The sequence below is a fragment of the Heloderma suspectum genome, chromosome 11 (assembly GCF_057233095.1).
Source record: "Heloderma suspectum isolate Gila_16-S chromosome 11, 16-S_ref, whole genome shotgun sequence".
Taxonomy (NCBI): domain Eukaryota; kingdom Metazoa; phylum Chordata; class Lepidosauria; order Squamata; family Helodermatidae; genus Heloderma; species Heloderma suspectum.
In genome coordinates, this window is record NC_139468.1 from 35,718,906 (window position 1) to 35,746,026 (window position 27,121).

The window sequence follows — 27,121 nt, forward strand, 5'->3', positions numbered from 1 at the left end:
AGAGAGAGAGAGAGAGAGAGAGAGAGAAGGGGTAAGAAAAGAAAAGGCGGGGGGGAGACAGACCAGAGAATCCCAGTGATCAAATGCGCGGCGGCGGCGGCGGAGGAGGAGGAGGAGGAGGAGGAGGAGGAGGGGAAAGCGCGGGGGGGCAGAGGAGTGGACGCGATTGATGGGCGCGGGCTGCGGAGAGCGCCGAGCGCTTTCCCCGCGACCAGCTCACCCAGCTCTCTATATAGTGAACTTTGACACGACGGCGGCAACTTAGCACACGTTGCCATGGCGACCGCTCGCCTTATAAGGCAAGAGGCTGCCTTTGACTGGTCAAAAGCTCCCGGACCTCCCCTCTCCCCTCATTGGGCAGCTCAGCCCTGTGCGCGGCTGGGACGGCTGGAGCCGGGGCCGCCCGCGTGGTCCTAAAGCGAGTCCCGTTCCTTCCCACCCCGCTCTATCGAGCTCTCCAACCCACCCGCCCACCCCGGCTCTCGCTCTCGCTCTCGCTTTCTCTCTCTCTCGCTCCCCCTCTTCTTTCTTCCCTCTTCTCTCTTTATCTTCCTCCCTCCGTCCCTCTATTTCTGTAACCCAGCTTTGAAACTCAGAGCAACCACAGTAAGATGGGGAGGGGGGATTTTTTTTCTTTTTTCTTTTTAAATGTATTCTTATTATTCTAGTTATGTCTGGGTTTCTCCTCCTCCTCCTCCTCCTTCTCCTTTTTCAAGTCTTACTTTTGCACTTGGGTTTCTAGGTGGACGTGTGAGTGTGCGAGTGTGCGAGTGTACGCACACACGCACACACACACAGGGAGGGAGGGAGGAGGGTTGTGTCGGAAACCCCCACCCCCACGTTTTGAAAAGGATGCTGGACAGCTCTTTGTGAGATAACGGAGTTTCTGAACTCTTTGCTGGGGACTAGTGTTTCCGTCCATCACCTTTTGAAAGGCTGGGCATTTGCGAGAGGAGCCCTGTCCTCTTCCTAACGCTGTTGTCGAGGCTGGAGTGGGGCAAGGGTAATTTTGTTATTCTGGGAAGGGGTCATCTCATCTGAGAAACTGTGGCGTGAGGAGGGGAGAGGGTGGTCTGAAGGTGCCTGACCTTAAAGAGGTGACCAGGCTCGGTATTATACTGCTAGGATGGCTGCTGTGCTGACAGTGATAGACACAAAAGGTGGCCATTTCGGATTAAAGTTCTACAGGTATAAAGTTTAAATGGTGCCCATTTAAATGGTGCCCAAATGGTGCCCATTTCGGATTAAAGTTCTACAGACTGAACTTTTTAATTGACCAACAAGAAGCAGCTCAGATCACAGCTTAAAAAAAAAAAAAACAACTCTTAAAAATAAACGCTGCCTCTTAAAACAACCTTGTCACGCCGATCTGGCAATGATATGGCCATGAGGTCTAACTTGCACTCACTTTTTGACATGCATGTGTGTGAGCGAGACAGTTAAGACTGGATTTCTAACATGAAAATAAGTTCTATTTCTAGATTAGGAAGCCTCGCCCTTACTCAAGTGAAGGCTGATCCTTCGGCAAAGGTGCAGATTTGCCGATTTGCTCATCCTCTGCAGGAACCATCTGAAGGCAGTGCCTGCTTGACACATGCATTAGATAGACATCTATCAATGTATTAGGAATAAACACATCAGAGGATATGGTATCCGACCTCAGAATAGTTAACCATAGACTTCATTGTTTCCTGAAGTCTCTGGCATTCCAAGAACCCATTACTTTTGCTCCAAGATCCAAACAGAAATGGGAAAGAATTAGCATACAAATACACACACACACCACGTCTGGCTGCCTGTTTATGCTCCCAAATGGGAACACATCTGACCCAGATGCTTTTGAGAAGCAAGGCGAAGATAGCGGTGGAGAGAAAGGGATGGATTTAATCAAACACAGAAAACACATTTGCAGCCTTTTGGTATATTGGGACTGGGAGAGTTCCTTCCTCTCCCCCTTTAAGAACGCATATTTCCTTTATGTTAACAGGAAGTGGGGGCTTAAGGGGGGGGGGACACCACCCAAGCATTATGAAGTACATCTCGACCCCTGCAACTTGATTTAATTTTTATAGTCATAGATGAGGTTAAAAATTCAAGTCATCGCCTATCTTTGGAGGGAAGCATGTCCAAACCACTCACTGTTATCTGGGGCACACGCTAACCGACCTCTACAGAGAACTGTTCTCACGAAATACAGTTACTGAGAAAGACAAACAAAATAATGCATCGCAGGTTAGAAATAGACTAGAAAGGGTGTGTGTGTGTGTGTGTGTGTGTATCGCGCGCGCATACACAAAATAGACTTGCAAACATAATATATGAAAGAGAATAACTTTCAGGGTAATATATATGGAAATATACATTACAAGAGAGAATGCAGATCCTAGACACATAGCCACCTATCTGGATTATTACTCGCTGAGACTCTTTCCATCAGCCCAACGCTATCATATTGCCACATACATACACACACACACACACACACCCGCTCTCCTTTTCGGCTGCAGAAATAAACGTCTGTTGTTAAGCTCGCAGGTGTACCAACGAAGGAAGGAAAGTTGTAACATGAACCGTGGTTGTTATTGGCCCTGCAGAGAAACCTAACAATATTGTCCGTTTCATATGGTCAATTTCAAAGCGAGCGGTGGAATGTTCTATTGATCAGGAATGTAAACAGTCGAAGATGCCCTCTATGATCGAGAAGAGAAGAAAATAATCGGCCCTTAGGTCTGCAGAGAACTAGCGCCTTGACATAATCTCCCAAATAACTCACCCTTTCCAAAAAAGAAAAAGAAAATTCAGATGAGGATGTGTTTTCAAGATATATATAGGAACAGAGTTCATTAAGCGTGATCGCAGCCTGTATAGGAAAATTGTCTTTTCTCCTTCCCATATTATCTAAAGAAAACTCATCCGGAACATATCGTCAGAACAAGCAACCTCTCTTATATCTTTCTGTTGAATACAAACACTACCCACCAAAAAAGATGAGGAGCAAGGAGAAATAATAACGCTTGAACGTCAATAGTTTTCCAGTACCATTATAAAAGGAGAAAGCAATAAATAAATAAAAATAAAATGTACCAATGAAAGCAGAAATAGATGCAAATTACTCAAGCCATACACCAAATGCTCAGATAATGTATATTTGCTTATACAAAGGATGTAAGCAAGGACGTTTTAGCATTAGGAACTGGAGAATGTCTGACTGAATTGGCTGGTTAAGTGTTAGTTTTAGAAGAAGAATGTATGTATATGTACACACACACACACACACTGCAGTTACATAGGATCGCTTAGAGAGGACGATTCTCAAACAGATTCATCAATAACTGTCATTTTAAAGGAGCTGAGATAAAATTCCAGATCTTGTAGTGGTCCATTGTGAAACTTCTGATGGTGATGATAGTAGTAATTCCTATCCACCTTCCCATTTTGAAGGCAAGTGTATATTCATTGCGACTTGGGGGCTCTGAAAATAGGCTGAAATGAAAAGGGGCAGACATATTTTAAGGGGGAAAAATAGAGCAAAGGAGATAGGAACAGAACATTGCCCCCTCCCACTCCCCCCCTTTTTTTTTCCTGGAAAAGGGGGTGGGGAGGATTTTGGTAAAAATCCTCAGTTTTTCCTGGATTCTTTGACCCCAAGTTTGGACCCGCTGAAGTGAAATCAGTGGGTGGAAGCCGCTGGGTTAAGTCGGGGAAGACTCAATGAATTCTCTCTGTGTTGTTGTTCTCTGTCTTTCTCTCTGTCTCTCTGTCTCTCTCTCTCTCTCTGTCTCTCCCCCCCCCCCCCAAGCTCCATCCGAAGAGCTATGAATGGGAGAAAGTGCCCCTCATTGTGTGACTCTGAACTTTCAAGTCAATGTAATTTTTAACCACTGGCTTGTGGTACTTTGAAAATCACCAGGGGCTGTCAGAGTCGAGGCCTCTGAAAAATTTACAGTGCTAAATTAGAACATATGCTAGGAGAGAGCGAGAGATGGGGGGAGAGAGAGAGAGAGAGAGAGAAAGAAAGAGAGAAAGAGAGGGATAGAAGAGTGTGTGTGTCGGGGGGGGGGGTGAAGACTCCAGAAGTACAGTATACGTCTGCCCCCTAGCGTAAGACTTTCATCGGCCTCAAAAATTCAACTTTCAAAGAAACGCTGCTCTTAAAGGGAAAGGAACTTGGGGGCATACGTAGGCAAGGCGAGACAAGGGGAAGGGGGTGGTGGTGGTGGTGGTGGTGGGGGAAAGCAACCATCAAACTTCTGTACATTTTTAATCTGATTAATTCTTACGGATTGCCAATTAACGCGCCTGCTCCTCGTTTGCGCCGGATTTGCAAAAGCACCGTGATGGGTTCCGGAAAGGGGTCTTCTTTTTTTTTCTTTTTTCTGTTTTTGAAAGGGAAGGGTGAGCCGGGATGGGTTAGGGGATTCCCCCCTCCTCTCCGAGGCAGAAATGTGTGTGTGTGTGTGTGTGTGTGTGTGAGAGAGAGAGAGAGAGAGAGAGTGTATACACATTCCTCGCTGTAGACTAGGGCTTTCCAGCCCACTTTTTAAAAAGTGACACCCGCGTGATGATTATTAATTCCGCCCCCCCCCCCCGAGCAATTAAAAGGGACAAACAAAACTTTGCCGCCGGAACCTGGATTGGCAGCTGATTTCCCCCCTGGCAACGGTGAGTACCCCTATTTTACCATCAATCAGAAATTCTAAGGGGGAAGGGATAAGTGGCGGCGGCGGCGGCGGCGGCGGCTGGGGCGGGGGGGGGGGGGGAGGCTACAACTACAACTCAGGTTGTTTCTGCAAAAGAAGAAAAAACCCCAACAACAACCAAACACGCACGTGGCTACAAATTCCGGGAGTTTCATTCTTACCCCCTGCTTTAGAGAAGTCCCCCACACACACGCGCACGCACACATCACACCACACTACCCCCTCATCAAATCTTTGCTTATACGACCTTGAGATGTTAGCCTGGTTCTGATTCGGAGATATTAGCATAGATCTTGAACCGAATTTGGAACAGGGTGCCGTTCGGACAGCTGTAGTGGGTTTTATAGAAGAAAAAAAAATCCCCCCCCCCGACCCCACCACACACACACCGCATACATACACCTTTCTCTCAGTAACGAATTGATGTAAAGTCCACGCATCGACTCCCCCCCCATCTCGCCCCCCCCCCCACCTTCAAAAGCAGAGTTTCCATCCCTGATCCTCAAACGCATTTACTTCGGAAGTAAAGTTCCCTGGTTTTCAGTGAGGGCTCTTACTTTCCATTCAGTGCGCTTAGGATTTCAGACTTTGAAACCAAACCAAAATAAAGAATGCTTGAAAGAAGGAGAGGGAGAGAGAGAGAGAGAGAGACCCGCACGATCACAAACCACATCGCAAGGAAAGGAGAGAGGGAGGAGAGAGAGAGAGAGAGAGATAAAAAACGAGAATTTACACATACCCAAAGCATATTTGCCTTGTTCAAGATCCCAAATCGCTTGCATCTTCTTCTTTAGTTGGGCAGCTGATAGCAAAGTAGCTTTTAATTTTTATGATTTGTTTTGTTTTGTTTTTTGGCCAAAGAAACCCCCCCTTTAGGCAACGAAAACGTATCTTCTTGGTGTTTAAGCGATTGTGCAAACTGATTTTTCTAAAAAGAAAAAAAAGGGGAAAAAAAGAGCGAGATCGAGGGGAGGCTACTATGGGGGGGGGTGAAGGGAGAGAAAACAGAAAGACGAAAGGATAAGATCTGTCTCAGTCTATAAAGAACTGTGTTTTGCCCCCTGTGTATTATAGTAGCGTGAATCCTTGAGGGGTGTGTGTAATAATAATAATAATAATAATATATTAAAAAGATCTATATATGCACACTCTAAGTTTAAACAGAGAGGGTCCGAGGGGGGACTTTGCTCCACAGCAGTGGAGGAATGCAAGCCTCGCCTTTAAGAAAGGGGGGGGGGAGGAAAGAGCCCCCACCCAAATGTTAAGGTAGGAGATGCTTCTCGTCTCATTCCTTAGAAGGGAGAACGCCTCGTTACACCTTGTTTGGGGCTGGAAAGACGAGACTTTGGAAACACACACATACCCCTCCCCCGATTGGAAAAGGGGAGAGAGAAAGAATGCCACTTCCAAATTAATGCGTACAGTGGAGGGATGGGAAAAAAGACCCTATCGCAAATCGGAGCGGTATATATGGTGTGTCTGTGTGCGTGTGTGTGTGTGTGTGTGTGTAGGCGAAATAAAATTAGCTTGGGCAAAAAGGCAAACACGCTGAAAAAGAAGTTCGAAGTCTTAAAATTACAAGACTTTTCTGTCTTTCTTTCTATGATGGAGGGAGAAAGAGAAGGGGGGGGTCTCTTTTTTCCTTCTCCCTCCATCATAGGACCCCCTCCCACTTCGATCTTTCAAAGTGACCGCAGATATTTGCGGTCCTTTGGGCCCTCTTCATCGTTATTGCTAATTTAAATCAAACCAAAGTAGCAACACAAATTTATCCTCTATTATCATGGGGGGGGGGGGGCATTTGGAGGTCTCCTCGGAAACCTGCTTCTCAGGTTGTCCACGGAATGCTTCCCAACTCTGCACAAACTCAGAAGGGTGTGTGTCGGGAGATAATGGGAATAAATCAATATAATTTTTCTTTCTTTTCTTTCTTTTTAAAAGATTTGCAATTCGCAGCACATTTTGTCTGCATTTCTGGGCTTCATTTTTAAAGATTTATTAAAAAGATTAATTTTGAATGTAATAATGGGAGGGGACATGGGGAGTATCATCCAAAATGCTTGGGGAAATTCATAGTTACTAGGAAACTATTTCACAGGTGACTAAAGGATCATACCTTTATTTTGGTTTTTTATAAATTAATTTCTTAGGTTTCCTACTCCTAGTCTTTAAAAGAAAGAATTAACTCCGCCACCTTCTTGCCCATTAATCGCATGTTTACAGGGCTAATGAAATGTACAAATGGGTCTGGCCCACCTCGAACAATGATGAAAAAGTAGAGAAGCAAGTTTAATTACATCTGCCTACGAGGAGGGTTGCTTGTTAGAGTCGTGGGCTGAATCAGGGAGGGTATTGATCCGAAAAAAGGGTGACTCTGTTTCGCTGGTCATTAATGCCCTAAGATTATGGGCCTGTAAAAACCCCTTTCTTGGGAATGTCTTAGAAGACTGAGAGGCAGATCCCATTCAGACGGATTTTGAATATGTTGGTGGTGCTGGAGGAGAGGAGGGAAGGTTCCATCTGAACCTGCTTCAGTCTTTCAATCCGGTATCCCCTTTCCTTTCCAAATGGAAGATAAAGAGTCACAGATGAGACACCCCTAAGATTATTGTAAATGTTATTCCTCCTACCCTTTTCTCCACCTATACATTTCCCTGCAAGGTCTGGCTTTTTGTAGGGCAAGAGGGGGTAATAGAATTGTATGTATTCTGTATTTGCTGCTGCTATAATGACCAATTCTTTTAAAAAGGACACCAAACCCATCCCAACCCAACAGACAGACCCGGCAGAAAGAAAGCCAATGGAGAAGATACATAGGGGGAAAGGGGGAGGGAATCCCACCAGCTACAAATGGTTTCAGTCTCAAGCCTCAGAACCCCTTCCCCACCCTACTTGCAGTTCAGCCTTTCCAAACTTTGACTGAAGTTATGAGGGTTGCTGAGGCTTTGCTATGGAGAGGTCAGAGGTGAAGGCTATTTTAACCCTAAAAGCTTGCCAAGGAGAAGGGTTAACCTACGCTTGCCCGCCTCCCTTAGCCCACTGCGACTTGCAGGGAAATTCTTCTGGCACAAAAAGCAGAACGAAACAATAGTCTGATTTTACACACACACACACACACACACACACACGCTTCTAACCCCAGTAAACACAGGAGTAATACGAACGAGGATCCAAAGTACTGGATTTAAATTCTTCCCCCTCTCCCTCCCCCCCCCCCGCACCCTGCCCCACAAAGTCTTTCCAAGGAGCTGCAAGGGTTTTGTCTTAGAAGGAATAGTGGGGGGGGGGGGGGGTTGAATGGTGTGAAAGGGACGGAGAAGGTCTCCGGCAATCGATTTTTTTTCCCTTGTCCCCTCTGTCTTTTCGGATCAGCGCCTTTCAATGGGCATATAGGTGCTCTTTCAGACAAAAACTTGTGCTACATTTTCTGCCTGTATTCCTGCTAAATACAATAAATGCTGGGCAGATTCCACTCACACGCACACACCCCTTCCACACCCTTCTTTCTTCTTTCTCAGGGCAGAAAAGCCCTCTAATTAAATTGTTTGATATGGCCCGTCAATACCCTTTAGTAATCGCTGGTATAAAGATATATTCTGCGCATCAGCGTTTCCTCTCCCGGCTCCCCCCCCCCCCATTCCCTTCTTAGCAAAAAGGCTGGGAGAAAAGGTGTCCCCTAAACATCCAGACCTCGGCAGAGGAAAGCGGCTTATTTCTTCCTAGCACCCCCCAGCAACAAGAACAAAAATCCTATTTTACCTGGATGGAAAAGGGGATTAAAAAAAAAAAAAAAATGAGCAGAGATATGTAACACTCGCTCAAGACACCCACATTCTACAGAAATGTGCCCTAGGCTCGCTTGCCTCGGAACTCCCCCCCCCGAACACTTAGGAAGCTACTTCCGAGTAATCATGCATAGGACTGGGACTGCAGGCCCCTCCGCGGAAAAGAAACGCGTCAGTTTCGCAGTCAAACGGCCTCCCTAAAGAGAAATATGAAGACGACGGTGGTTTGTCCATTTTTCCACCCCAAAGCACAGGTAGTTATGCCTTCACACGACCTTGGGGGGGGGGGAGGCTAACTGCGTGGAAAGACACTTCCCCATTAGAATTATGGGATGGATCCAAGAACTGTAGGCACCTATACGTTTATTTATGTTTGTTTTAGGCGCCCATGTCCTTATGGTATTCCAGTCACACATCTGTCAGTTGAGGGACTCCGTGCCTATCCCTGCAGGAGAGACACAGATGACTATATGTTGTTAACCTACCAACGCAAGGATAATCCCCGTGTAAAGGCCCTCTGTGGCCACAGTCCGGCCCAAATCAAAGCATTTTAAGGTTGCAACCTTAATGTACACCTGTTTGGGCATCAGCCCCATAGGACACCCTCCTTTTGAATAATCTTGTCCTGGAGTGGGGCTGTAGGTCTCTCCATAAGAAAAATCGTCCCCTTCCCCCCACCCAAATAGAACGTGAAAGTGCCCAAACTTTGGCTAGTTCACAACTGTTTCTAGAGGTATAGACGAACACGCAAGATTCGCATTTGGCTCGGTCCACACGACGCTTTCGGGGGGGGGGGGGGGTTCGCCAACGACCGATTGCCAGCACAACATGCACGAAACGCCCACCTCTGTCGGTATACTTGAAAGTGGCGGCGGCCGAAAGGGGCTGTCCAACAGAATCAACCTGCGCCCTTACCCTGTCTCCACAAATGCCTCTCTGACCAAACACGTGGCTGCCATGTTTTGTGGACCCGACGGCCTAAAGACTTTGTCGAGGTTATTTGTGGGCCCGATTCATTCTTGTCGTGGACACAGGAGCCTTTCTGTGTTTAACTAAAAAGTGCGTGTGTGCGTGTGTGACAGTTACAAAGCAAAGGATGCGGGGGAGGTTACTCGGGTCGGTGTCCCTATGGGAGAGTTGGGGGAAGAAGAGATCGTGAATCGGTGGTCAAACTCGTATGTGTGTGAAAGAGCGAGCGAGAAGCGTGACTGATGGGTGACCCAAAAAAGTCCAGACTCCAGCCTGCGTCCTAATATACCTTGATGCTGCACAGACCATGCACTCAGTTTCGTACATGGATAGGTACATCTTTATTTATATAGCAAGAGCTCATATTGTCCCCCTTCAAATCCTTGCTAACGTGTGCACGCTGCTCTCACGTGGAAAATGCTTCACTGCAGGGAGGAAAGGAGAAGGATCCGAAGTCCAGGGACCGCAGCCTACCTGCCTGCCTACCTTCTCCTCTGCTTTCCGTTATTTTCCTAACTGGAAAGAACTTCCTTCAGGCTGCATGCAGACGTATGCAATTGCACCCACTACGTCTGGGGACGCGTCCCCTTGAAATCAGGGGAAATTTACTTCCGAGAAAACCTGCCTTGGAGGATCGGGCTGAAGCGGGGTCTTACTGGCCCCGTGGATGGACCTTCTTCCAAGAAGCAGCCCTTGAAGTCCTCTTGGCCATGTGGGGGGAGTCGACATACGCAGGCATTAGATATGGAAAACATCTGTCTGCGCGCTGGGCGCGCGCGTGTGAGAGAGGAGAGCGGAGAAATTATTCTGCGTGAATTACCCCCCCCCCCCCCCGTCCGCGCTGGGATTTCAGGGAGATTTCTCACTGCCGGGGAAGTAACTTGTGCGCTTTCACGTGGAAAGTTGAAAGAAAAAGTGGGGGTGGGGGGAGGAAAACAATTTCCCAGTCGAAAGTAAAGGAGACTCGACTGGGAGGCAAAGAGGACAGAGACGTCCAGCGCTCTTATCCTGATCCTCTTATACTCCGCGCAAATTATCGCGCAGTGAGTCCAGCCGCGCTCTGCGTTACTTACAACGCGATCCCATAGTGGTCTACTCCGAGGTACATCCCACTGCGTTCAATGGGGTTTATTCCCAGGTCAGTGGGTATAGGATTGCAGCCTTATTTCTGAGGAAACGTGTGTCGGATCGAGGGGCACCCTCCCCACCACCTCACCCTTACTACGCAGGGAAGGAGAAAGGAGTCGTCTGTCTAGCCAAGGCTCGCCTCACCTCTCGCGCAACAATGCTTCCCCCTTCCTCTTTGCGACTGGGCTGGATCTATTGATCCAGACGAGACTCTGGAGGTATCACCAAGCTAAATATTTACCGATCACACACAAATAGCCAGGTTACTCGAACGATTTCTTTTCTTTTCCTCTCTCTCTCCCCCCCCCCCCTTCTCTTTACTGCGAGGAGAGCGAAGGAGGGTGGAAAAGGGGGGGGGGGCTAAATCATTTTATTAGTGTGTATAAAGCAAAGAGCACATTCCAGGCAGGAGTGTTTTAAGATGTGTCTTCAGCGGGATGAAAAGAGTTAGCGAAATCGATACGCAGTGATTAGGGGCACTCGGAGAAGAAAGTATGGGGGGGGGGGTTGTTGGAGGGAGAGCTATGAATTTCTTACATTTGGTAATCCCGAGTTAAGGGGAGAGGGGAGAAATGATAACGATAATAATAACAGTAATAATAATAGGGTGGAAGCGGCAGCCAGAGGTTCAAGGAGAGGTGCGTTCCTTTCTGGTGGAGAAAAATAAAATAAAATCGGATCAGAACAGAAGCTGGGAGAATCTGCCTCATTCACATCCGGATAGCCCAATAATAAAAGGAACTCCTCTCAGTTGGAGGAACGTGAGACAGCCAAGCAGGCAGAGAGACAGGGTTTTTTTTTTTCAATCTCCCCTCTAGGAGGCAAATTCGTGTATTTAATTCCTCCTGCCCAGCCAGTTATTAATCATTTCTATTCCGCCTTACAATGGTATCGGAAGGGGTAGGGGGAAGATGAAAGAGAAGTGATTGTGTGAGAGAGACTCAAGAGTAGAAGAACAGCATTGGGCCTGGATAGGGTGTGATTGTCAAGTCCTGGAGATCCATTTGATGGGACTTCATTAAGGGGCGTCCATCACCATCAGGGATTTCCTCCAACCCCCCATCCCCATCCCCAAATATATATCTCAGGTACCAGAAGTTAATCTCAAGGTACGGTGAAATTTGCAAAGCCGTTTATACTCCAGAGTCCTCTTCAAGCACCCCCCCCCCCCCCGTAAATGGAGCGAATCAGATAGATTTGGGGGAAGAAAAACTCTGCTCTTCGGAGGAACTTTTGGTCGAACACTTCAGCATCCCCCCCACCCCAAGAAACTGTGTCCAGGGGATTCTTTGCCTTCAAACAGAAGCTTGTGAAATTGACAAGAAGGCCGGGCTATCCCAACGTACCCCCCCCCCCCCAGGAACAGAAGGGTATTTAAAAAAAACAAAAATAAAAAACACGTGTCTTAAAAATACACCTGGCGGGAGGTAGAAAATAGGGGGCTACAGAGAGAGACTGAAATATACACCGTATCTCCTTCTCCTTCTCCGAATAGAGGGGAAAACGACGAGATCTTGCAAAACAACCCGGGTCAAGCATTTTTAAAATATAGATATGCTTCGCCTTTTTAGAAGTGATCAAATCATTCGTATATTGAAGGGTGTCCCCTTCACACACTGTTCCTTGAAACAGGCAAGAAACGGCAGAGAAAATGTCAACCGATTCCAAGTCAAGTTTCCCCAAAGTGGGATAGATTGGGTGAGGAGGCATTTTTAAGAGCTACCGCCTTCTGCCCCCGCCCCACGTTAAGAAGAAACTGATCAACAAACTGGCTAATGGGACGGAGATGGAATGCCTTTCTGTTGCAGGATCTTGAGCTAAATTGGATCCCCCACGACTTAAAACAACTGCTCCCCCCTCAAGGAGTGGACGGGAGACGAATTTACCTGAGTTTGTTTTATTTTATTATTGACACTCCTGTGCGAGTTTACAATGCCGTATCGGTTTCATTTCCATCAAACTCCGGGGTGAATCTAGATTAAAATAACACTTCTCCATAGCTGAGGATCTTATTTTTTTAATTATTGCAAAAACCCCATTGGATGATTAGACCAATATGTTTAGGTGTAAGGCAAAGGGAGGGGTGGGGAATACAGTTCATTTCCCCTATAATCTTATAACCTCTTTGCCTAATTCCTTAGATTGGCGATAGGAAGAGTGTGACCCAGGAGGTCGGGAAGAGCTGACTTTCATTAACTCTTCCAGCCCGGGCAAAGAACCGAGGTTAACTACACTAATTTAAAGGAAGCTGGGAGGAGGAAAGTGTGAATGCAAGAAGGGAAGGGAAAAGGCTTGTAGGAGGTGGTTGATCTAATATTTGCAGCTTGTCCACCTGTTTCCAGAAATGTAGTTTTAATTGTTGAAAACAACAACAACAACAACACACACAACCACTCAGGGTGTGAATTTAAAGGAGAATGTTAAACACACCAGCTCATCAACCTGAACCTATGCATATTTACTCAGGAGTAGTTCTCACTGGGTTCAATGGGGCTTACTCCCATGAACATGTGAAAAGGATTGCAGCCTTAATCAGTTAAACACAGGCCATTCATACAAATCACAGCTTTTGAAATGTGTGCTAGTGACATTCTGTAAAACTATGTACATCTCTTGTCTCATGGAAGTCTTTCTAGGAGATGGGGGTGTGGGGTGGGGATGGGTGACCCAGAAATAAATAGCCAGGAAAGAGGGGAAATATATATTAAAGTACCCCAACTACATGTTACCTGTTGGAGACACTCTGATGTATTTCTACAAGTTGAACTGTACTATCATAAATTCTTTCAGTGATTAGTCAGGTAAAAGCAAATGTCAATTAACAGACCACCACCATTGAATGAGTTGGTAGCCAAAGATGACAAAAACTTTCTGCGTACATGGACACAAGTGGACACAAGCAATCACACCCAAAAACATAATATATGCATGTAACTATGACACTGTAGAAGTGTACACATAAGTATATGTATGTATGCACATGTATATATACACACACACACACACACATATATATATATATGCATACACTGTGTGTGTATATAAAATGTATGCAAGTACACGTGTATGCGTGTGTGTGCACATAGATATAACTATTTAAATGTATAGCTGCATGTGCACAAGAACATAGTGGCATATTGCAAAGCACCTATCCCACAATCCTATTTATAAGATTACCTATTTTGGATGGAATGCTTTAGAGCCTCTGTGTATTATGAACTTGTGGACCAGTAAGAATTCTCAAAGATCTAGAGATAGGAAGAAGCAAAGCTGACTTCTTAATGCAGGAAGACAGGCAATGTCTTTTCCACAAGGAAACTCTGGATCCTGAATGGATTTAGCCCTGGGAGAAGGGGAAAAGTGTACCTGCATGTAAGAGGAGCAGCACTCATGTCTAGATGCTAGATTGCTCTGAACCTTTTCAGCAACAATCCCCCCCCCCAGCAATCTAGATGCTAGATTTTAGAACCTTTTTTTAGAACCTAGATTTTAGAACCTTTTCAACAACCCCCCCCCCCCAGCATAGGTATATATACGCCCCCAAAGTGAAGAAATTGTAAACATACCTGTTTCAAATCATACTTTTAGAATATTTTAATTGTTCTCATCTTCTGAATTAATTCCTTGACTGCCATTTCATTAAAAGAGTAGAACATATGATTTAAGCCAGCATATTTTATCCAAGCAAGCAAAAATGCACCCCCCAGCTTCTAGAAGAGCTTTCATCTGTACATTTTAAAGGTTTTCCTTCCCATCTAAGTGTGTGTGTGTGTGTGAGTGAGAGAGAGAGAGAGAGAGAGAGATCCAGCTAGAAAGAATTGCATACAGTTTCAAGTAAATATGTTGAAAAGTGAGATCCATATATTTTATAGATATAGTCAAATTGTCTCGATCGTTTTCTGCTATTTTTGACAGACATTTCAAGAAATGGTGACAACAAAACAGTTCTGATTTTTAATTTTGTTTTGCTCTGTTATGCCAGCTTGGAAAATGAAAATGAACCCAATTACAGCAAACACCATTTAAAAAACCCACACATCTTTTCAATTATCAGAAAATAAAGACATATTTAGAGTTGCTTCTGCTGGTTTTTCAAATGTTTATTTTATTTTTGATCAGCAAACTCTAAAATTAAGGATTAATATTAGCCAAAAGCATAAAATCAAATGTAGAAAACAAGTTTGGTGTTTTATATAGAATACTTCTGAAAGTAGAATTGCTTCAGGTCCATCTGTATATATCAATATTTCAAGCTGATATTAAACAACAAGGAGCTCAAGTTAATTCAATGTGCCATTTTATTATTTTCTAGGCCCTATGTTAAGCTTTATCTAAACAAAGACATGGCTTTTGGATCACACAGTAAACCTGAACTATTCTATGGGTAGAAGCATACAGAAGAAATATCCACTCCAACTCATGTACAAGTTTAGTTGATAGCTTAAAACGCTCCAACACAGAACCCACAGCACATTAACAAATGCTGTAATTATTAGTTCATCCCCATTCCTTTCCCTGCACAAGTCTGGCATGCCTTTGCAAACATTTTAAGAGCATATTTAAGACAGCGTCTCCTAAAATGAAATAAGATGAGCTATCCTCAAACAATGATCAAATATTTGTTTGGAAGGGGATGTCGGAAAACTCACTTGTTCACCCATCTTTTGTCCCACATAGTTTTTCCTCTTCTATTTCCCTTCTTTCCAATGGCATTAACTTTGGTATTAAAGCATAATTTCTTTGTTTTTGTTTCTTTAAAAAGAAATTAATCAAACTTATCCTCTAATCATCTTGTGTGTTTGACTTGGCTAAATTGGATGGAGATGATATCACATACTAAGAGTTAAAGCTACAGAGTTAAAACTGTGAGGTATCCACTTCAAATGCCATGAAAAATGGCATTTGTGGTTCTCTGACAATCTTGTAGTGAAACACATTTTGAGGAAATGAAGTTTTAAACACCCCTCATAAGCATGTGATATATAACAACAGCAGCCTTATAAACTTTCCTCTGTGCCCATAAGCTCAGTGTAGCTATATATATATGCACATGTCAAGCAGTTAAATAATTTTAAGTCAATTAATCAACCACCATTTCTCTGATTAATCAGTTTATCAATGAAATACATTGGCATATTATCAGCAACAATAACAAACATCAAAAGAGGCCCCATTCTGAGATACAGAAGGACGTCTGAGAGAACTTGCTATTTAGTAATATTTTCTTTTTTCCACCCTGTTACAGCAATGCACCAAAACAGGCTCAAAAATAAACATGTGTGTCCTTAACCTACAGCCCTACTAATTAAAATGGGCCCCCACTTTTGTTAATTAATCAACTGATTAAACCAATATTCCAATTAATGCATGCACACAGAGCCTGATAAAACAATCCCATCAGTAAAACTTCTTAGTCTCCCTGCTAGTGACTTTTTCATAGCATTTCCCATTGTTTTAGATTCTGTTTTCCAGTGTATATTTCCAGAGACCTATTTCTTCATTACAGCACCATCAATGGGGAAGTTCTCCTCCACAAACACTACTGGATTGGGTGAGAGATTTGCAACAGCTCAGTGAGGCTTATGCAGGAGACTGTAACACCCTTACTAAGGAAATGTTAGCATCTTGAGTTTTGAAAGCTGATGTTGCCATCTTTTCATTTCAACTATTTTTATTTAAAGGTTGTATGTAAGTATCCCCTCATTCTGGCAACCAAATTAGAGCAGTTTTATGGCCATGTTTTGTACAGTTCTGTGATTTAAAGGTGAAGGCTCTCATCTTCCTTCCTTCCTTCCTTCCTTTTTTTTTTCTTTTTGAAGAAGATGAAGCTATTTCAATTTTCTTTTTAAACAGAATTATCTTTTTGGGGGGCATCCTTTATACAACTAGAAAGCTACAGTTTTTCTCATAGTGTACATTACAGATGGTCACATGTAGTTTTGCCACAACATTTAAATCTTTAAAGCTCCAGCAATTTCTCATATTGGTTCGCTTGAGAATCTGTATTTCCCTGTTTTAGGTTTTCATATAGGAGAGGAAATTGATAAGCTCTCAGTGGCAGAATCTGAGAGCATAGCTGTTTTTGACACAGGGGCTAAAGGTCAAAGGTCAAATAGTTTTACTTTTATTATTATTTTTAAATGATTTTTAAAAATTGTTTTAAGTTCAGAGCAGCAAAAAACATTTTGATAAGAGAGCTCTTGCATTTTTGCAACACATTATGTTTTTTTTAAAAAAAATAAAATAAAAAGAAGACTCCATACCCCTGCTAAATTAAAATATGACTTATGGTTGAATATGATTTGTATTATGGACCTCTTAGCCATTGGAGGTAAGGTGTCCAACATTTCCTGAACACTGTACATACCCCACCCCCGCAAGTAGCATTTGTATTTTAGGTTGTTGACAAGCTTCCTTTGCCATGCTTAAAATTGACAGTATATATTCAGCAACATACCTTCTACTCTGTTGCTTGCTAGAATCAGGCAGCTAGAATTAAAAGTCTGGCTAACTCAGGTTTCTTAAGCCATATTAGAAAGATCCTCCCAGATCTTCTTTCCAACCTTTACCTTGAGGGCGCTTTTGCCACATCAAGGCATCAGCTGAGAAACTCCTGCAATTCTGACACAGAGGTTGTGGGACATGTCCAGGAAATGGATGGCCAACGGTGGCTCTGCATACAGGATTTGGTCCTCTGAGACAATTTTATCTGGCCCCTGGTGGACTTACCAAATTTTAATCAAAAATGTTTGGCTACAATTTCACTAATAAGGAGAGAGAGTGAGTGAGAGAGAGAGAGAGAGAGAGAGAGAGAGAGAGAGATGTTTACAAGCTGTAAGAGTAGAGAGATTCTACACTTTAATTTAAGTTGCTCATTTTGAGTTTGCAGATTTTCTTTCTTTCCTTCTAAATAGAAAAATATCCCACCATTAAATCATAGGGATTCACAAAGTGGCTAACAACACATGTATAAAGTCACAATAAAACCTAAACACATCAACAAATCAAGTAGTCAGCAAAAGAAAGCAAATCTAATAGCAGCATCAAATCAGGTGAAAAGCAACAGAAAAGAAAGAGCAACACTTTTAGGTTCATTTTAGAAGTCGTCAAGGAAGAAGCTGTCATAGAGGGACAGGAGAAATGCATTCCAGTTCTTTGGCACCGCCATCAAACTGTCTCTGCTCTCCATTGTTGCCCACCTTATGGCAGAAGGTGGGAGCCTCTGAAGAAACTCTTAAAGTTGAGGCAAGATCATGTGAGGCCAAACAGTTCTCCAGAGACCCTGGTCCTAAGTAACTTAGGCTTGTGATGTTGTATGCATGTGCTAAGTTAGTATACATATTTGTGTGAGTCCAAGTATGCGGATTCCTAACTGGGAAACCCTTTCCACCTGGTGGTGTCAACTGGAGCCAAGCTAGTTCCATGGGAGTCCATTTGTATTGAAAAGTACACTTCTGGTCCCCAGACTACTGTATGCAGAATGGTGTGGTGCATGAGGACACAGAAGGCTCTTCTAGGGCATATGCTTAATTTGTATAGGACATCAAGGGGTTGGGGCCTCACTGTCACCCTGAGTGATCCAAGAGTGCAATTTTGGACACAATGACAAGTCTTTTGCATCAGCATATTGCAGAGAAAACTAGGTAGTAGTGAATAAGCTGTCTTTCAGGGGATTGTATGGTTCTCAGTGAGGATACCCTGGTACAGATTCAGAGGAACCACTGTATTCTGAAAACCCTTGGTCGTGTCAGGAGACCATTTCAACAATATCTGCTTCAAACACTAGTAGGCCTGCACCTCCTATCTTCTGCAGCAGGGTTAGTTTTTGCTTTTCATCTCTAAGATATTGTTTTTGCTGTTGCTTTTGTGTGACCATGTTCTCACAACCAAGGTTGCCCACTGGACGATAAAAGCACGGGGACTTCTGCTATTTACAGTGGAAGACAACTCAACAGAAACACACACACACCAAGGGTTGAAAGGCAATGACAGAAGATTATAAAGAACTACTTCAGTGTGTTGTTGTTGTTGTTGTTGTTGATCTTATTATTAATCTGGGAGGGGAGTAAGCTATAGCTGGAGGCAGGAGAAACACCAGCTGCTTTTGTTTTTTTAAAATGTATTTTCCCCTTCCCAAGGCATTGCTAACTTTTATGATATTTCTTCCTCCCCTTTCTCCTCTTTACTATCTGCCTTTGTGCCTTCAGGGGCAGTGAAAGAAGACTGCCTATTCTAGATTGCTTTCAGAGTTTGCTTTGCTGATGATGGATTACCATGTCAATTTAAACAGCATAGGATTAATTTGTTTCAATGATTTCTCTTTAGGCTGAATGCCAGCCTTTTTTTTTTTTGGTGCTTTCTATCTCTCCCCTTGCTCTTCAGAATAAGAATAAGAAAAAAAAAATCCTACTCACTACCCAAACCCCTTTCGATATCCACCTTTTAAGGAGACCATAATAGAAATAGACAAGTTAGGTGTAAAGTTGCAACACAGTCGCAGGTTTGAGTGTTTTTATCTCATTTGCAAAGGCTGGAGCCTCCTGTCAGTCACATTAAAATGAAATTGGATCTAACATTTATTCAATAAATACTTCTCTTGTAGGTAATCCAGAGCAGAGTGCTTTTGACACATAAGGACTTAATTTGTCTCGGATAAGAAGTTATTAATATGGCACATTTAAACTTGCCACCTACAATAAGGTCATTCAGATCTTTTTAACAAGATTCAGAGAACAGGTTTGAGGGTGCTTGAGGGAAAGATGGAGACAAAGTTTGAGATGGCATTCTTTGAGAGCTGGGTGGTGGTGGGAGGGATGTAGTAATGAGTGTGGGGGAAGGAGTCCTGGATTGGAAACCTAGGCTGCAGCCTCTGCTCAGGCTGGGTTCTTTAGACCAATCACTGCTTTTGAATCTCAGTTTTCCACCTATAAAGTGGGAATAATACTGACCTATTACTCGTGCTCATTATAAAGATGAAGGGACTTTTTTTATTATTTAAAGAAAGAGCATGTTGTCCCACTCCACTCCAGTGCTGCACAAATGTGTAATATTTCCAAAATGCAGTGGGCGAATCTTCCAGCCTCCATATATTGTTCACATTCAGATCACTGCAACGTGCAAGTACGTTCTTATGGCAACCAAGCCAGCTGCTTAGAAATCAATCTAAAGATTGTAACATGGGCTGTTCCTCTTTTGTGCAACATGCATTTATGTGTAAAATTCTTTAGGCACCTCAAGCGTGAGTGTGATGGGGTGGTTAAAAGTTCAGGAGCAGCAAGAAGCAATGTGATCTTGGATGTGCTTCTAAGGAGGCATGCCCATCATGGGCTATGATGGTGGCATGCCATGATTTTTTTGGCTTAGTTGTATTTTTGGCTTATCTATTTTGTTAATTTAAGAGCCCACCCTTCAGGAACAAGATTCCCGGGGCAGTGTACTGCTTGGAAACAAATACAATAAAATCATTTCATAAATCAATCAATCAATCAATCAATCATAGAATGCGGCATTCAACACACAAAGCAACCACCTTGCTGAAACTAAGCAAATCTGGATCCGGTCAGTGCCTGGATGAAAGACCAGGATGAATGCCTGGGGACATTCGGTATGATGACCTGAGTTTTGTTAGAGAAAGGTGTGATATAAATTAATGCGATGCAGGGCAATATAAAGGAGAAAGATAAAAATGATAGTGATTATGATAATATTTAGTGTTAATATGGCACTTCCAAGCACTTCCTATGCAAGCTCTCCATAATCCTTACAACAATCCTGCAAGGTTGGCCAGTATAATTCTGCCTATATGGGGGATGATGGGTTGAGGTACAGTAAATGTGGCAGTGATAACCCCGTGAATTCATGCCAGAAGCAAGCCCTCGACGAGGCACCTCCTGGTTCGTCACTCCATCTCATGGTGTAGCATATTTACTTGGAAGTAAATCCAACCAAGCTGTTTGGGATAGCAGTCTTAGGCTCTATACTACATGAGGTCTTGGTGACAGGGACAATGAAGATGGTCTACTTATACAGAACAAATATGGTAGGTGCTTAAGCTCACACTTCTAACATTTATCACAGGAATTTCAGAAGATGGTTCTGAAGGAAGAGGCTGAAGGTCGGGAGTCCACACATTTTCTAGAAGCAGTAACAAAAGAAAAAGAAAAAAAACGAGCAAGCGACTGCTCACAATCCATCCCGGCTAAGGATCTTCTCCACATGGAGGAAGAACATGCTCCAACTCTATATGTATAAGGTAATGATTGCTTAGGCTTGCATGCGTGCATGTAGAGGGGAACGACTGCATAGATCTATGCATAGAACTTATGAGACCAGTGAAGTTCCATTGATAATGAATGCATGGAAGGGGAGAGGGATTGTACCTGTTGTCCTCATTCCTGACCTCCATGTATTCATCCTTTGGACTAATGCACACAAGCTGTCTGTGCATAGCTCTCTCTGCACAATCAGAAACTCTGCAAAAGGGAGGGTTTCTGACTGCACACACAGAGGTTGGGGTTATTCCCCCCCACCCCCGATTCACTGAACATCTGAAAAAGGGCTCAGGTTTACATGTAGTAAGGGTATGTGTATGGGGAGGAGAAGCACACATCTGATTTACCACCTTGAAGATAGGATCCTTGGCCAGGTAAGTGACTTGAGCTTCTTCTTTCCCCACTTCCTCCATAGCAGGGGAAGTGATCCTTGAATATTATTTAACCTGCTGGGAACTAGGGATGGGGCAGAAATTCATTCAGTTCATATTTTATTGTGAATGTACTGATTTTGCACTTTTGAATCACTATCCAAACCAAAACTCAGTTATCTTCTGAAATGCCTTGGTCTCCGAATTTTGCAATGGAGTTCACCAAGTGAAGGATTTGTACAAATATGTGCATATTAGGGGAAATAACATTAAAATGCATTATATTAGAAAATTGCTTACAAACGTGTGTATATTAGGCAAAATGCATACAATGATGCCTATGTTAGGACAATGTGCACAAAAATGCTTATGAAGTTACATGTGAACTTAAAAATTAAACAAACAAAGTCAGAGTTCAGGATGAGCCAAACTTTAGACTGGACAAGTTCTCATCGTTCAAGATGAACCATGCTTAAGATTGGAAAAATGAGAAGCTAAGAGAAACCAAGTTGACAGACTTGTCCATCCCTATGTGTGTATGTACCTATATGCTACCATTAAAACTGCAAAGTGTGCAATCTCTAAAGGCATTATCAGACACAATAATAAATATACTTTTAAATCTCTCTCTCTCACTCTCATGTGCCTGTGAATGTCATTAATGAAAAATAAAAAGGAACGTATGTTCTATCCAAAGTAGATACTACAGATCCAAGAAATCATAATTTAAAAATCCAGCTTATCATCTCTGCGAGTAAATTCACAGAAATTACTAGCCCATGACAAGTTTGTACTGGCATATGTGCAAACACATCCCTGTCTTTGTAATTTGTGGCACATAGATGACCTGAAAGAAGGGAGAGGGAGGGGGAAAGTGAGCGAGTGCTAATCCTAGTGCTCTGTTCATATATTTAATAGCTTCTCTGCCTAGTTGCCTGTATGTAAATTTAACTCACAACTCACTACAAGCAACCAGGTAAGTAGCTATTTACAGGTTGGGATTTTTAAGTATTACTTCCTTGGTTCTCCAGGTAGAGCAGAGGAGATTCATCTTTACTCTAGCATGCATGCACACCCACATAAATAAACATAAAATGCTGGTTTATCTGCTTCTCTTCCACTTCCTCACGTAACATCTTACCCAGAGAGTGAATGCTGCTGAATATGTTTGAGATGCCATTATTCTTTAACAACTATCACTGCCTCTAGTGCAGGATTAAGCATTATATGAAATATTTTTAAAGTGTGTGTGTGCTTAAAAATGGGTTAAGTTGATTAATTAAAGCCAACATAGCATATGCTCTTGGAGACAAAATTAATGTAGATTATGGAAAGAATACAGGTTATGGAGAGGTGGTGTAGTGTAGTGGTTGTAGTGTAGAAATAAGTTTGGGGAGAGTCATGTTCAAATCACCACTCAGTCATGAAGAACTGGGCCAGACACTTCCTCTGAGCCTAGCCTACTGCACAGGTTTGTTGTGCAGCTAGAAATGTGGTGGAAGGACCATGTATGCCATGTTGAATCCCTTAAAGGAAAGGGAAGATGTAATGGAAAAGAGCCTTCAATAATGTGTAGCAGTGGAGCTCAGGCATTCTACAAGACTGTCCCTAGTCTCATTGGGAGAACACTGAAATTAATGGGACAGGAGTTAGTCAAGATTGACTTAAGACCCATAGATTTAAATGGGGCTACTTGAAGTATGACCAAGTCTGATACAAGCCATTGATAACATGTTGGAAGGCATGCTATTTTGGGAGTGAGTCCCTTTGAACATAATGGGAAGTTCTACACACACACTAGAGTTCACACACCACACACATCACAGCTCACTACAGTTACACAAACTACAGCTCACTTTCAACAGGACCTTGTCACTCCCTCTGTGTAGCACTTTCAGGCAGCTGGTGGAGCTTTCGCGAGATGGAAGGAGTGGGGAAGTCCACTTCCATCAGTGCAGCTAATCCAGCATAAACCTGGACCCAGCCCCCAGGGACATTTCCACATAAAGATGCAGAGCATCAGGCTGCCTGAGAGAAGGAGGATGAGAAAGGAAGAGCAAGCAAGGGAAAGACTTGGGCTGTGAAGGAGGGAGAAAAGCAAAGGAGGAAGTCACTTGGGGCCACCTTCCAAAGTACTTGACCCAGACAATTTTCCACATTTTGTTTCCTCTGCTAATAAACTAACCAACTCCAAATGACCCCATTTAAATTCTGAGGGGTCTTTGGCAAAGCACACACAGCCATTTTGCGTCCATCTTGTTTGCCCACCACAAGGATTCCAGAACATAATCCATCTTTAAATATTATTGGTCTAATTTGACTGAGCAATATTTGTTCACGCCTTGGCAGCTAATGTAAGGAAAACAAAAAGGGGGGATCCCCCGAGTTATACGGTGGTGATCTATGTGGCTGCATTAACCTCGAGTTGCTTTTTGTAACGGAGTTGGAGCTTAGGACTCAAGTGGCATTTGACAGATGTGTGTTAAAAATGGATAAACTAGGAAGAGAGGGTTTTGAATTCTCAACACTCATCTTAACCTTATAGTACTACTAAGTCACAGTGTTCCAGAAACCTTCTTTCAGATATCACGTTGCAATGTAGTTTTACACCTTTCTCCCAACCCATTCTTTACTAAAAATGGGTTGAAGTGGAGAATTATATTGTAAATCAACCTTCCTTAATCTGGTGCTCTCCATATATTTTGGACTATAACTCTCATCATATCTAATTGGCCAGGCTGGCTAGGGTTGGTGGAAGTCCGAGTTAGGGATGTCCATCACTGGGAAATCTGGTCCTTTTGGGGCTCAATGGACTTCCACAGCGTCCCCAATTTGGTTTGCATTTGCAGGCCAGGCTGTGTTTGTTCCCTGAACTCTGGGACTTTTTGCAGTTTTTTTTTTTTTTTTGGGTGGCGAGCCGTGATTTGCACAAATAGAGATTTGCAGAAATTGTAGCCTAAATTTGCTTAATTTGCACAAATTGCAGCCACAGTGTGTGTAATTTAGGAACATTATAGCCATAATTTGCACAAATTTTGCAAATCTGTGCAAAATTCAGCCATAGTTTGTGCAAATTAAAATCAAAACATAGAAAATCTGCTAATTGGCCCAACGTGCTGCAGACCGAGTTGAGCTCCACAGCAGAAAATGGACTGAAGCCCAGGAAGCCAAATGAATGAAAGCTCATTGAGCTCAACCCCCTAAACAGATTCCTTGGACATCCCTAGTCATCATAGTCCAAAACATCTAGAGGGTACTAGTTTGAGAATGGGTAAATGGATATAGCAATGGACATATCATAGTGATACCTCACTGTTCAAGAAATTTACAGGGCCAGTATAGACATAACTTTAAATGATTGTCTAGCAGCTATGTCTTTTTTATTATTTATCTCTAGAGTAGGTGCAGGGAGCCAATACATACACTGAAAGCCCCCCTACCCTCCATGCTAGGGTCCCAGTCCAGATTGGGGCATGGGACCTACTCTAAAGTATTTCAAAGAAGAAGAAAAGAGACACACATTGAGCCAACAATGTGATGTGGCTGCAAAAAAGGACACACATTGAGCCAACAATGTGATGTGGCTGCAAAAAAGGCTAATGCTATTTGGGGCTGCATTAATAGAGGCATAGCTTCCAAATCCCAGGAAGTACCAGTTCCCCTCTACTCAGCACTGGTTAGGCCTCATCTGGAGTACTGTGTCTAGTTCTGGGCACCACACTTTAAGAAGGATGGAGATAAACTGGAGAGGGTTCAGAGGAGAGGAACAAGGATGATCAGGGGACTGGAAACAAAGCCCTATGAAGAGAGACGGAAAGAACTGGGCATGTTTAGCCTTGAGAAGAGAAGACTGAGGGGAGACAGGATAGCGCTTTTCAAGTACTTGAAAGGCTGTCGCAGAGAGGAAGGCCAGGATCTCTTCTCGATTATCCTAGGATGCAGGACATGGAATAATGGGCTCAAGTGACAGGAAGCCAGATTCTGGCTAAACATCAGGAGAAACCTCCTGACTGTTAGAGCAGTATGACAATGGAACCCATGACCTAGGGAGGGAGCAGGCTCTCCCACACTGGAGGCGTTCAAGACGAGGCTGGACAGCCATCCATCAGGGATGCTCTGACTTGGATTCCTGCATTGAGCAGGGGGTTGGACTTGATGGTCTTGTAGGCCCCTTCCAACCCTACTATTCTATGATTCTATGATTTAAAGTAATGTCTGCTTTGGTCCTGAAACTCACAGTTTAATTGAATTCAGGACTGTTGAAGTGAAAAGGGGTTTGAATTTTTCCCATTTTGATAAGCAAACCAGAAAGTAAAGCCATTTTTTTAAAAAACAAAACAAAACATGCAATTCCCCATCAAAATGTATGATGGGAGAATGGAGCTAGCGGTTCTATGACGCAGGGGCTCCATTTCACATTTCAGGGGTGGGATGGGCATAATTCTCAGCAAGTTTTAAAGGTTCTCTTGGATGTATTCATGATTAAATGTTCTCAAAGCAATATATTCTAAGAGTGTTTGCTATGGTCACTTTTTCATATATCTTCAAAGGACAGCATCAATGGTATCAACCTAGACCAAATGGACAGTCTGAGGTTTGAAGCAAATGGGACTTGTACCTTTGAAATGTACTGCTGGTACATAGGTCCACTGAATTGTTTACATCAATAGCCTCTCAGTGTGCCAGTCCATTGTTTAGAAACATCACATGTGTTCCAAAACCTAATGGTGTTGTGGGGAGAAATGCCTTCCAACCTCCTGCAGTTGTGAGACCCTTCAACATTTCCAAGGTCCAAATTGTTTCCTTGGTGTAAACCTCCCATCAATTGCGAGGAAGTCTCCATTTCAAATTTCATCTCAGGCATTCACTAATCATGGTTTGAGGCAAACCGCTCCTAATACCAACAACAGATCTACAATGTGAAGAACCATAATGCTGGCCTGTCTTACAGGATTGCAGTTGTTGTGCTTGTTGTTGTCATTGTGCATTAGCCTATGCATGTTTACTCAGACGTAAGTCCCTCTGTGTTCAGGAGGGCTTACTCCCAGGTAAGTGTGCATAGGATTGTGGCTTAAGGTTACTAGTCTACATTTTAGGGTGGTGGTGAAGGATTTTAAAACTGCAATTAAAGATTTAGGTAAGCAGTGCAGAGCCTCTTTCAGCCCAAGGGCTGAATTCCATTTTGGAGAAGCTCTCAGGGGCCACATTCCAGTGGTGGGCGGAGCCAAAGGCAAAAGGGGCAGGGCCACCATACCAAAAATGCCATCCTACTGTAGCTTAACAGTTTTAGTGCCAGTAACAAGGTCTTAGGAGAGGCATTTGGAACAGAGCTGTGGGGAAAATTCTCCCACATATTTTTCCGACCAATCTCATTCAATTTGACAGGAAAGAAATTGCTTTCAAAAAGTAATTCAAAGGAGGAGAAATTTCAGAGACCGTCTCATGGGCTGGGTTTGGGTTTCTTGGGCTTACCTTGCTTATGAAGTGGCTGAGCAGTGTGTATGAGTGTCCTGTCTGTCGTCATTCAGTAATCTCTGTGGCAGCCTGTAGCCTCCTCAGCTTCCCGCACATCAATTAAAGCCCACATGAGGAAGATGTCATGAGGCAATTCCTCCCGTGGGCTTTTTCAGTTCAGGAATGGCAGGTGGTCTGGGAGGCTGCAGAGCACTGCAAATATGTGCGATAGAGAGAGAAAACACACACACTGCACCCTTGGCCACCTTGCAGGGATTAGGTAAGCTCACAGATACCACCAACGTAAATTCGAAATTCTGCCTCAAAAAAGGGGAAGCCTCAATGCAGCTGATGCTGTTGCCACTTTCAGGAGAACTGCAATAAACCAACTACCCTTTAAGAACCTGTGCTACAGCCCCTGCCGTATCTGTGATACTATCTGT

The 27,121-nt window shown here is 43.4% G+C and overlaps 1 long non-coding RNA gene across 1 annotated transcript in view; it reads left to right on the forward strand.

Moving 5' to 3' along the window:
* Positions 1 to 4,066: 4,066 nt before the first annotated feature.
* Positions 4,067 to 27,121, forward strand: part of LOC146337246 (uncharacterized) — an 88,444-nt gene continuing 65,389 nt past the window's right edge. Inside the window, exons 1-2 of the long non-coding RNA XR_014785410.1 lie at positions 4,067 to 4,662; positions 20,660 to 20,834. This is a non-coding gene — a long non-coding RNA (uncharacterized LOC146337246). The remainder of the gene's footprint in view (positions 4,663 to 20,659; positions 20,835 to 27,121) is intronic.